The 13790-nt window shown below is 35.8% G+C and overlaps 1 long non-coding RNA gene across 1 annotated transcript; it reads right to left on the bottom strand.

Annotated features, from left to right (window-relative positions):
* Nucleotides 1-2336: 2336 nt before the first annotated feature.
* On the bottom strand, nucleotides 2337-8109 carry LOC131040677 (uncharacterized). Its single transcript, XR_009104910.2, has 2 exons — nucleotides 7209-8109; nucleotides 2337-2619 (listed from the first exon to the last, which is right to left on the bottom strand). It is a non-coding gene; the product is annotated as an uncharacterized LOC131040677 (long non-coding RNA).
* Nucleotides 8110-13790: the final 5681 nt, after the last annotated feature.

Consider the following 13790-nt stretch of genomic DNA (forward strand, 5'->3'; position numbering starts at 1 on the left):
ATGTTTTCACATGCAAAGAAGCATATACAGATTCACCTTAATCATAATGTGTTAGCTCCCCACTAAGGCTCTAATATCATTGCCTAATTTAGGGTAAGAAAATAAATTATCAATAATATATAAATGAGAAGCTAATGAATTATCATCAAGGTGTAAGCTATACACTTATATGGGTTGACTATGTGAAAAATTGTAGTACCTTATATTCTCTTAATTTTAACTAGGATCAGTAATTAAGGTGAATCTCTAAAGGGTACTATGATAAGAACTTAGGATATCTAGTTGAATTATATGATTATGATAGGTATATGTTGGATGATAATATTAAATCTTAGTAGAAAATCCTTTGGTAGTATTCAATATGTTTACTATCTTGATAAATAACAATCTTGGTTATATTCAAGATAATATCCTTATAATATTTTTTATAGAACATTGATTATCTAGATTATGATTATATAATATTCTCTAATTCATGGTTTAATTTAAGGACAAAGCAACTCAGTTATTAAACCATATTCATGTTTATTAATTAGTGACCCAAAGTAATAATTTGAATAGAAAAATGTGCATTAAGATAATGCTCTTTGAAACAGATTTTTAATTTATTAAATCATGATATTAAAATTAATAGTATCTTCATGCTTTATAAACTTATAGTGTTGACCTTGTAATGCCTTATAATAATTTTGAGAGGTTTAAATATTAATTGATGTGTGTATCTAGGCATAATAAAAATCCAATTATGTAACATGACTGCAAAGGTGATTGTCCTCTCTAGGAGTGTATTACCATCAACTCTTAAGTACTAGAAAAATAAAGCTAGTTGAAATAAAATAATTCATAATAAGATTTTTTTTCTTCCAAAAATCTAAGTTACTAACTCATTTATGCATAAATAAATTTAAGTTATTCTATATTTCTTGAATATGTGTAGTCCCTATATTTTTCACAAATGGAGGATAAACTAAAATTATCCAATGACACATTTATTGGACCGAAGAATCTAATTTTGTTCATTGTATATTATAATATAGGATTTTTTCTCACATTCTTGCTTGATATAGAATGGAATCTATCTAATTGTAGATTACTTCATTGAAATATCTCTTTCAAAGCTCAACAAGATGAATCAATCTTAAGTCATTGGCATATATGGATCCTAGCTATAGTATATCATACACAATGCTAATAATATATAAAAGTTTGCATGCTCAATGTGAGTTTTTACCCTCTCTTTACTTTCTATATATTTTGTGTAGAGAATAAGGACAAAATGCTCTCAATAATTATTGGTGGTCTATATTCTCCAAATATCTTTTATGTCTAATTGACGATATTACTGACAAATGAATATGTCTCACAAAATTAATTGTATAAAATAAAGATAAATTGTACACCTTATCTTTATCAAATTCTTCATATTCAAAAAATTAATTATGCTCTTCTATATTTATCAAATATCTTTTATGTTTAGTTGATATAATTGACAAATGAATACGTCTCACAAATATAATATCATAGTATAATTAGAACATTTTGGATATGTATGAGCTTTACTTGAAATATGTGAAACCATAATAAATACATAATGCAACTATGTTTATGATTTTATTTTATTTTTTAAAAATTCTCTCGACTCTTATGATAATAATTATATTTTAAATTATTTGGGTTAACATTTAAAAACTTAAAAAATAAGAGTAGATTGATATTTTCCCACACAATGGTGTGCCACCATTGGAGGCATTTGGCCCCATTCTTTCATAAGTATCTACTACTACGACAATTCAAGATCATCACCATGTCAAGGTGGTACCAATCTATGTGTGTTAGGGCACCAACAAAATCCAGTTATTGATATACTGAGTGCGACTTTTTAACAGATAAAGCCTTCCTAGCATATCGCTATTCTTCTCAGCCATTAATGGAATGTGCACATTTCCAAACGGGGAAGGTGCAGATTCAATCTGTAGAGCTCAGCGTGCATATCGTAGAACTCAGAGTGTACGTTCACGGTTCTGTACAACACTTCCGAAAAGGTAACTTGAAGGAAATGCGCATATGGGAAGAGATAAATCTAACCAAAAATATCTTCCACATAAATCTAAAAGGGCAATTTCAGGAAAATGCAGCTTTATTTCAGAGATTGTAGATCATAACCAGAGCACGGGCCAGTCACCGACTCACCGGTACATATATTTTTTTGTACTTTACTAAGGTTTCTTTAAGTTCTGCGTGTTCTATGAAGTTCTTTTTTATTGAAAATAATGCAACGAAAAAATAATAGATACAATAAGAGAGCAGCAAAGAGGATGCCAACAATATCAACACAGTTGTCCACTTAAATCAGCAATAAAATATTCAAATAAAGTATAAACCTCTTTTACAAAATCATAACCAGCAACATGACAATATTCAAATAAAGTATAAACCTCTCTTACAAAATCATAACCAGCAACATGACAACATACAACATACATATATGGCTTACAATCAAAATTTGATATATCTTTGCTACTGGGTTAAACAAAACAAGTCTTTTTTGTGAAGCCTGAGAATCTGCAGTTTAACATTTTTCAGCAGCAATCTAGAATCAACCAGCTCTTTGGAGGCCCTCTGCATTTGATAACAAAGTGAGACAAAGTGAGACAACTTGAAACAAGGAGTCCAAGTAAACTTAAAGCATTTTTGTCTTTTGGTGAAGTAACTGATTAGAGAAAACTGCCAAACATCTGCAATTCCAAATATTAAGTAAAATAGAGTGTCTTAGAATATTAGCTACTGCATTATTATGCATGCCAAAGCCCAAAATAGCAACTTTCCAGCAAGCACCATTCTCAAAAAAAGTAGGGAAGTAGTTGAAGACAACCTTCCATTTCATTTTAGCATAAGAACAATCCCCAAAAATATGTTTTAAGCTTTCCTTATGTTGACAAGAAGGACATTTGATTGGTTGAACGATCATACATTTCATCCTGTCCCTAACTAGTAGTTTGAGATGAAGGATTTGACAAGCCAACATTTGAGCATTAGCGTCAGCTCGAGACCTCTCATATTTGATTACTCAGCTTCATCCAAGTTTTTTCAGGAAGCATGCATCTCCATTTCTGATTCAGTCTGGGATTTTAAGGCATACTTGGAAGGATACTTAAATAAATTTCCTTAAGAGGAAAGCAATAGAAAGGGAACTTGGATAGCCACAACCAATCCTTGTTGAAATCACATGGTAAAGGAGTGCAGAGTTTCATAACTAGATCCACTAGAACCAAAGATATCACAAAAATCAGCAACCCTTTAAACTTCTTATTAAGGTAAAAAAAGGCTTTTAGAACTTTCCCAAGGGAACCAATCAAAGGAGTTAAAATCCCAAAGACCGCCAAAGTGATTAAGTATGTTTTTTAAAAGGTAATAAGCTTGTCTAAGGAGGTAATAGCAAGGGGTTGCTCATGGTACTAAATTAGCCTATTCCACCAAATGGAATAAGATGCAAACTGAACCCATGATGTAGGGAGCAATCTTTCCAATTTAAAAACTTGCAAAAAATTTGTCAAGCTTTCCAAATGGACTAAAGAGGAAACAATGCTCTTAAACAAAAGCATGGAGCAAGAAGGATCTTATCAACCGATCTAACATCATACCATTTCTTCTTGACAACAACGAGCTTAATACGATGTCAAACCAAAAATTTCCAAGGTTCATCTCCGAAAATAACTCTGTCAATCCATTTAGTAGCAAGACAAATGCCTTGTGTCTTGGGATCTAAAAGGCCCAAGCCACCTTTGGCCTTAGGCTGAATGCAATGTAGCCAGGAAGTAGCCTTGAAACCAACTTTTCCATCCCAGTTAGACCACAAAAATTGATGAATGATTTATTTAAATCCTCATATCCCTTCTTGGAAGGCATCCAGCAAGATGAATAGTAAACATAAGAGGCAAGGAATATACGGTTTACAACTTGAACTTTGTCGATTAAAGACAAACCCAATTCCAAAGTTTCATTTTTAGCTTTGAAGTAAACGAGCTCCACATATTAAAAAGGGATACGCCCAAGCCAAAAGGAATGCCCAAGTAGCGAGTGATTTGCCCATGCTTAACATGTTTCCATTCTATAGGAATCCAATGTGGTACTGGAACAGGCCATACCAAAAAAAATTCAGTTTTGTGATGAGCAATCTTTGAACCTGAAACTGAGCAATATAAGTTCAAAACCTCAAGCACATTATTGATTTCTTGCTCAAAATTTTGAAGGAAGAGCATATTGTCATCAGCGAAATGAGAACTAAGCTAAGTCACAAGATACGGCGATTTTCATGGATGAGGTTTGAATTTAATCGAATTTCAAACTTCTATAAAAAAAAATCGAATTTAATCGAATTTCCTCTATAAAGCACTGCTATCTGCCTCTAAACACAACTCAGCTGGTCGTGGGTATTCTTTGTATATGCTTTGCATCTATTGGGTCATGGGTGTCTGCAACTGCCGGGTCGCCCTCGGGTTTTCTCCAACAAGGGTTGCTATTCTGATAATTTATTAGAAACTTGGGCCCACTCACTTGATTCCCAAGCTAACATAATATTATCAAGAATGAATCTTCCACCAATGAACCCTGTTTGTTCTGGTCTAACTATCTCTTTCACAACTGGCTTCATCCTTATAACTAATGCTTTGGCTATGATCTTATAAGAAGTATTCAGCAAGGTAATAGGATGCCAACCTGAGATAGTGTCTCTATTCTTACCTTTTGGAAGAAGCTTCACAAGGCCTTTGTTAATGCTAGTCCCTAGAGAGCCCTGTTGAAAAGCCTCTAAATATAAAAGATAGAAGTCCTCTTTTATGTGAGGTCACATGGCTTGATAAAACTCCATTGAGCGCCCATCAACCCTAGGACTTTTGTGCAGAGCCATAGAGAACACAACATGTTCAAGGTCTTCAATAGAAAGCTCACGATCTAGGAAATGACTATATTCACAATCCAAATGACTATATTCACAATCCACCTTCCTAGGGATATAGTCCTTAATAATGTCCTCCAATATTAATTGAGCATCTTGCCAATGAGACTCTTCTCTAAACAAATGCTCATAATTTTTTTGGAAGATTAGTTTTATCTCATCGGGGTTAGTGTGTAGTTGTCTAGACTCATCCTTAATGGCTCCAATGTGCTCTTTTCTATGTTTAAAGTTAAAAAAGTTAAAAAAGTATTTGGAGCCGCTATTACCTTCTTTAATCCAATGTAATCTAGCACGAATTTTAGCTCCTTGGCCTTTATAGTTATCTAGCTTACGAAGTTGAGTCTCAATCATAGCTATAGAAGTTTTAATATTGAGATCACTGGGATTGGAGATAAGAAGTTTTCTGGAATGAACAAGTTTCCCTTGAAGAGACTTTTCATTACGTTTCACTGCCAAGCCATTCTTTTACCAAAGGCATGTAAGAATTTAGCACACTGAGAGATTGCATTCTCCCACCATTCTCTATAGGAATCGTCATCCTTTGGCTTAGGAAAGGAGTTCCAAAGACCAACTAAAGCAGCCAAACAAGAGGGATTTTTAAGATGGGAAACATTAAGTTTATAAGGTAACTAAATATCCACACTTCTCAAATCACACCCAAGGATAGTATAAACAATGGGGAAATGGTCTGAGAGAAAAGTAGAGTAATCAACCTTGACAACAATCCCATTGGAGTCTTGATTAAGATGCAAGTTAGGAGAAATATAAATTCTATCTAACCTGCTAATCTTTTTGTCAGGGCCAAGTATGCAATTAGACCAAGTGTACCAATTATGGGCATGAAAAGAAAATTTATTATGAATAGGATCAACAACCCCAATAGAATTGCAGCAATGCAACCATTTATTAAAGTCAACATTACTCATCTTAACATGCAACCTTAACAATAACAAACTTACTCGTCGAACAAGACAAACCTAAAATAGTACCCCCATACCTTCATTATGCAACGTATGAAGAAAAGTGGCATTTTTCCATACATTGGATAGAGAAGCAGCAAGGCGAGGGCCACTATGTTTGACTTCTCAGAGAAAGACAACATTAGACTCCATACTTGCATTGAGGGAGAGACATTCCAAGAAATAATTTTGCAATTCATGACAAAGATGATTCAAGGGGGTTTTCCACCTTTGGCAGCACATCAAAGCGATTTGCAAGAACAAGGGACTGGTCTTGGAGTTGAGAATTTTTTGGAATGAAAGAGGGATACCTTGATCTCTGTCTAGAACAAGGAGGGGGAGACATAGAATGACATTTCAGAAGGTTTAGAATTGGGAGGAACAGATGAAGGTGGTAAATTCTGGGATTCCTTAAGGCCACTTTGAGGTACAACAGGTTCAGAGGGTTCTTTTCTGTTCCTAACTACCTTCCAACCTTCCAGATCCATTACATTCTTATGAGAAGGTGCAATGACCATGGCATTTTTATTAACATTCTGAGGAACAGACGAAGGTAAAACCTGATTTTGAGGAGAAAAAAGAGCCTTAGAATGTGGAGAGGATTGTTGTGGGGGTTGGACAAGCTGAGAACTGGCAGGGCCGGAAGTTGAAGATTGAGCAAACCTACTCTTCCTGACAGGACAATCCCTAATCAAGTGGCCATCTTGTCGACAGAAAAAACATGCATTGGGGGATTATTTAAATAAACTATTGGCTGATAAAATTTAAATCCAGGACCAATTAGCTTGATATTTTTCAAGTAGTTGATTGTTCAAATCTATTTCAACACAAGCACGAGGATGTGCCCTTAAACTGGCAAATCTGTGTAAAATGTTCTTACACCAGATAACTTTTCCAAGTTGGGATGTATTATTTCCTTCAAAAAAGGTCTAAAAGCAAGGTTCAAAAAGGGGAGTTCAATCCACATGGGATAACGAGATCTTGAGGAACATTCAAGATGAAAGTCTAAGGTCTATGCCTAAAGGTAGCATATTTGCCCACAAATTACCCAAGTTCCATACTGTAAAATAACTTGTACATGCTCAGGATATTTAAAGGTACAAGATACATATCCTCTCCCTAAGCCCCTCAGATTTTCAATTTACCATCTCCGATTCTCCCAGTTTAATTTATCCCACCCATAAAAATTGACTTCCATAGGAATACCTCTGAAAAAAATAATATAATTGATATGTGTTGACAATCATCTATTGCATCAATAACTTCATCAGGAAACATAAATGCTAAAGTTTTACCTTCATTCTCGCTATTAGTAAATTCCCTAGCCTTTGCTTCATTTTCAGCTCATCCTTCTTTGGTTAAATTTGAGAAGCCTCCAACATTCACACCATTCACAAAACCATGAACCTGACTCACCATAACATTTCCCCTGCTCATCTCTAAACCATCCAATGCCTTCATGGTCAAACTATTATTCTCTGATGATTGACAGGCCATCAAATCCTTGTTGTGGTCTCCTCTAGAAATTTGTGCCTCGGATTTCAGCCTTGTGATCTAGAAACCCTAGAGAAGCAGAAGAGTTCAATGGGAAAGAAACAAAGCATGCGACAATGACCAATGTCACAAGACTACATAGACCTACACCCACACTCAGAAACCCTAAAAAAGAACGTTTTTTTCTTGACAACCTTCTTCGATCCAATAAAAATTCAGGGTAAAGCTCAAAAAAACGCAGGAGGCGAAACAATTTGACGCAACTTCTTTATAAAAAAAAATCACTATGGAATCCGCTTAGTTTCAGGAAAAATCATCTCAAAACCCTACACATGGCTCTGCTCTATTCTTTTGACTTTCTTCTATGTTGTTTTGTGATTCCTTGAAACCTTTTTGCAGGTTAACTTTCGAGATTTTCATACAATGGCATAGTATGAGTTTCTTGTACCATATAGACTAATCAAAGAGGTGACAAATTACAATATTACAGAGTAGTATAGGGGCTAATTCATACTTTCTCTAAGGATTTAACATACTTCGTATTGTGCCTCTTCCCAAGATTTAGTGTGTATGCCCCATAATATTATAATCATGTGAATTTGGGGCAACATGAAAAGTATATCTGGTAGACACATGAACCATATGGATAGTAAGAGAATAAGGATTAAATGATAAACCATGAGAAGTTATGATATATCTATGTTCTATTTTCGACACTAGGTTTAGAAAAACAAGCAAAGAATGTGTGTGTTAAGTTAAGTAACTATAAAGAAAATAAGGTGAATAAAATTATTGCAAGGATCTAACAATTAAATATAATATAAAATGAAAAATAAGCAAGACATCATCATCTAAATATTCATAAATAGCAAGTAATGTAAATAACTTCACATGCAAAGAATTATTTGTTGATAAAACAAGTTTAAATATCTCCACATGCAAACTAGCTTTCATAAAACCACCATAATCATAATGTGATAGTTCCTCACTAAAGCTCTAACATCATTGTGTAATGTAAGGTAAGGAAATAAAGTATCCATAAGAGATAAATGAGAAGCCCATGAACTATCATCAAGGCGTAACTACCAATATATAGGGTGATCATGTGGAAAATGTAGTACCCCATATTCCTCTAGTGCATGCAAGAGAAGTAATAAAGGTGAATTTCTACGAGGTACTATAAAAAGAACCCAAGCTATCCAGTGGGATAATATGATTATGACAGGTATTAATTTGAATATTATAAGTTTATGTTGGATGTTACTATTAAATACCTGTAGCAACTAATATGTTTACCCATTCCTTGTCCTTGCCCTACGAGCAAGCCATTTAACCTTCCAATACTAAGAAAACATCACACTCTATAAATAAGTTGGCCCAGATCATTGCCAGACAATATATCAGATTTTATAGAAAGGCCAAGGGGAAATTCTGGCAGACCTGCATTAGAGGGAGAAAATGGCCCACAACCCACCTTAAAAATGGGTTGACGAAACCCTACCCGTTCCAAATCTCCCTTCAAATCAAAATGGAATCACCAAGGTGAAGGCTTTGGATGGCATCAACACAATAAGAATAAACGATGTGGAAAGAACCATTTCTTTCATAAAAGAAAAGGGTACATATGCCAGCAAGATAAGCCCAAGACTCAGAACCACAAGATTATGCATCATATATGGGTCCCCAAAGGGAAAGTTCAAACATAGAGGCCTCAAGACCTAGAGAAATAAGTTGGTCATGAAAAAGGACTAAAGATTACTTTTGAAGATGAAGCTTTTGCATCGCATGTTTAAGATTAACACAGAAGAGCTCTTATCGGTAAGTTTTGAAACCATATCCAGACTATGTTTGAGCTGTTTGATTGGACAAAATATCATTGGAAAGGGGTTTGCAATGTCTTCTTCCTAGAGGAGAAACTAGGCAATTATGTAGTCCTCTTCAATAGCAAGGTAAACAGAGATCAAATCCTCTAAAAGAAGACATGGTTTATGGATGGGGCTAGTCTTTTCATACAACCATGGATACCCAACTTCCACCCTTCCCTATCCATCATTAAATTCATACCAGCGTGGGTACAACTTCATTCACTTCCATTGGAATATAGGGAAAGAAAGGTACTGGAAATCCTAGGAAATACATTGGGGATCCTTATTAAGCTTGATAATGCTTTTTTCAAAAATTCCACATCCCTAGTCTGGATGTGCATCATCCTTGATGCTCAAAAACCCTTTCATAATATGATAATGATTCACTCTAAACTGGGAATGTGGAAACAAGATTTTTTTATTGAAAACACACTGTCTATATGCTCAAATTACCACCATATTGGCCATAATAGGGAACACTATTTTAAAATGGATAAGAAGACTAATATTGATTTGAAAACTTTCCTTTAAGAGGCACCAAAAAGGAACCTGATAATATCAATGACTGATAAAGAAGAAAGGGATCAACTACTATTCCCAGAGATTGCAGATTAAAAGATAGAACTCACACCTCAATCCCTTACAGATCCATTAATAAGCTTGGAGGTAGTGATTTGTACATAAAGAATGATGGACTTGCAAAATGACAGTGTCCTAGATGCAACCTACCATCAATATAAATAACATAAGTAGATAAAAATATAATAGTCTCTAAGGGTTTAGGAGAAATGGATGAGTTCTCCTCCTTAGACACCATGCAGAAACATATGCTACCTATTTTAGCTGTCAAAATATAGAACACCTTGAATTTATTTTACCCTTAGTGGGGAAAAAATTTACTGGCCCTAGAAGGAGAAAAAGATATCAAAGGGCATCTATATGTTGGCATTATTGTCATTGATGTCAACAAGTGATGCAGAGAAACAACAAGTGTTGTAGGTTACAGAGTCATCATGCAAAAAATCATGTGTGTGTGCAAGACTTTGGCTGATGAAGATGCAGTAGGAGTTCAGATTGACAAGTTGGCATCTCTGGAAGATGTGTCATGACCAAAAATTGGAAGTTCCATTCATTTGTATGTACCATTCATTTGGGTCTTTGTCATTGCCCTAAAGCTTAGGGTTTAGGGTAGCCTCTTTGATCAAGTCCTTTTGTTAAAACTCTTAAACCTATTATATTTCTACATTACCTTTTTTGACTTAAGTCGAGTGTCATCTAGTCGTCAGGAGGGAGCCATGTCTTTTTTTCCTAGGCATTAATCTTTGGTCGGTCCCTTTGTTATTTTATTTTCGAACGTCTAAGCGCACTTTATTTAATTTTTATTTATTTCCCTGCAATGTCGTGATGACCTGAGTTGACCATCCTACTCATCACGGGATCATGAGGAGTCGCCATCTGTCTCAGAGTGGCCAAGTGTCATAGTGTTGTTGGCCGAAGCGGGCATAAAAAAGGAGTGTTTAATCACAGGTCAGCAAGACTATGTTAAATCTCAAACTACTAAAGGTGCATCTTTTTGCACATTCATTAAATGGATGGTGATGTTTTAAATGCAATCAAAAGGTGCTCGATGGTTAAGCGGATAAAGTTGATGGTAACTGTGGCAGGGAGGTTAACGTGCATCTTGATCTGACGGTCCCCATGATTCTGCAATCGAGGGTGCAATGACGTTAACCAGTGCGACATCATGAGATTATGCCACGTCCCCACGCCGAGTCTTCAGAGTTGAAGGTAAGGCCTCAGGGATGAGTTGTTAAGTCCTTTTTGATGCAGAGTTTTCCTGCTAGCTAAGAGTGGGGTCTTTTGCTAACGCGAAGGTCAATATCGAATTGACCATGTGATCTGGATAACATGTCTGCAAGAAGATAGATTCAATGGTCCACATGGACTGTGACTTGGACACTGAATAGGAAGACAGCTGCATACCTTCAGGCAACCCGATAGTCCACATAAGCCTTGACCAAGTATGACCCGATGATGTGGCTTGTAAGGAGCGAATCAAAGGTCATCTGTCAAAAAGATGAATGGTTATTTTGTTGACAGAATCGAAGTTTGTAACCAACTTTGTTGTCATGATTGTGAGTCAGTAGACTCAGAGGACCATGAGGATGCTAATTAGGATTGACAGAGTGACTTGGACGAAGAATATGATGAAATGTGTACCCCAAGTGATCAAGTAGATTTGCTAGGATGTTGAATGAGGAAGTTGGTTGATTCAATCAATGCAGAGGTCAACAAAGGACAAAGAATGGATTAATGGCGGACCTGTTACAGGTGATTGAAGGGCTTGAGGAGATTGATTGTGGCTGAACCAAATCTGTGAGACATATTGAGTTTGCTAAATACAACAAACTAAGTATATAGAACAGTTGGAGAACAGAGAGATGTCATTCAATGTAGATTGGTCAATCCAAGGAAGAAAATCTAATATGCTGCCAACCTAATCCTAAAGAGACAAAATATTAATTTTTATGCCGTAAAATTGGAGGGAAAAAACATTCCCTTGTGAAGAACTGATAGAGAAGAGTAGTTAATGCGATTGAATAGAGGTAGTTGTTGTTGAAGAGACAGAGATAGATGTGAAGTACTGTTGAGAGGTATTGAAGACTTGTTTTGTTGTTGATCAGACAAATGTGGAAACTTGAAGAAAAGTGGAAAAGAGAGAGAAGTGTGTGGTGTGGAAGGGTGAAATAGAGAACCCTGAGATAGTTTTGTTGTGAGAACTTGCTAGACTAGAGACAAAGAGCAACAAAGTCTTGTGATCAGAGTGCAGAAAGCAGAGATAGCTAGAAGCAGCATGGAGTTGAGCAGAGGTAGAGAGAACAGTAGAATGAAAGCAGATAAAAACAAGGTGCATAGAGAAGAGAAAGGAAAGACATAAAAGAAAACCAGTAAGGTACTACAAAACTTCATTTGTAGCAAGGTATCTAATTTGTATTAGAATGAATTTTTTTTTTTGTAATCTCTGAGTGGGTGCTCAGAGCAGGGGTAGGTTCTCCTTTGAGTAGGTGTTCATAAAACTAGGGGTTGGTTCTCCTTGAGTTGGTGCTGAGAATATCAGGGGTTGGTGATCCTTGGGTTGGTGCCCTAAAAAATATTGTAAACTGTTATTTACTGTGAGGTTGGATTGCCGGAGTAGTAGACTCCAGCAGCTATTCTCATCGAGGTTTTTCCATATTGGGTTTTCCTCATATATTTGGTGTTATGTGATGCTCTCTTGTGTGTGTGTGTGTTTTCATTACATTTCTAAAATTTTCACACTGAACTTAGAGTTTTAAAATACACTGATTCACCACCCCCCCCCCCTCTCAATGTCCATTTGTGTTCAACAATTGGTATTAGATCCTAGGTTCCCATTGTGGTAAAAGCTTTTTCTAGCTTGGGTAGATTCTGGTTAGTGAACACAATGGCTAGGAATGAATCCTCATCTTTTAAAGGACCTATCTTTAATGGCACCGACTATGCCCTCTAGAGTAGAAGAATGGAAACCTACATGTCTTCCCTAGGCTTTGATGTTTGGATGCCAGTGAAAAATGGATGCTAAAAGGGAATATGAGAACAATGCCAAAGCCAAGAATGCAATCTTAAGTGGTCTATCAGATATAGAGTTTTTCAAATTCATGCATTGAACATCAGCAAAAGAAACTTGGGACAAGCTGCAGAAGATATATGAAGGAGATGCCAAAGTGAAAGAAGCTAAGCTACAAAAATATAAGAACTCAGTTTGAAAGCCTAAAAATGAAAGAAGAAGAGAAGATAGTTGATTACCTACAAAGAGTGGATGAGACAGCAAGTGCTATAAGAGGACTTGGAGAGGAATTAAAAGATGAGGTCACTGTCAAAAAGGTTTTGAGATCATTAACTTCACAGTATGATACAAAAGTCTTAGCTATTGAGGAAGCTAAAGACTTAACAACTTTCTCTATGGATGAATTGTTTGGCTCTTTGTCTGCCTATGAAATGGGAACAATAGGTGCAGAACCTTCAAAGAGAGAAGTTTCCTTCAACACCACACAGAAAGGAAAAGAACAAGCCACAAATGAGGATGAAAATGATTTTGATGTTGTTGTAGAAAATTTTGTTAGGAAACTCAAAATAGGCTCGGGAAAGTACAAAGGCAAGCTGCCTTTCAAGTGCTTTAACTGTGGTAAAATAGGACATTTTGCTTCTAAATGTCCCTATGGTGAGGAAGATGGAGATAAGAATAAATACACTAAACCTTTTGGTAGAAAAAAGATGAAGAAATCCTACAAACCAAGCAGAAAAAGTTTTAGGAAAAAGAGCAGTCTTTACACCTTTGAAGATGATGCCACAAATGAAGAGAGTGTCTCTTATGATGATTATAGTGAAGAAGAAAGAGAGGTTAACCTTTTTATGGTACAAGGAGTACTAAATGATGTTCAAGCTGGTAGTGATGAAGAGGAAGAAGTTGAAGTCGTAGTTGATCTAGAAGGTGAACTT

The sequence above is a fragment of the Cryptomeria japonica genome, chromosome 10, assembly GCF_030272615.1.
Source record: "Cryptomeria japonica chromosome 10, Sugi_1.0, whole genome shotgun sequence".
Classification (NCBI taxonomy): Eukaryota; Viridiplantae; Streptophyta; class Pinopsida; order Cupressales; family Cupressaceae; genus Cryptomeria; species Cryptomeria japonica.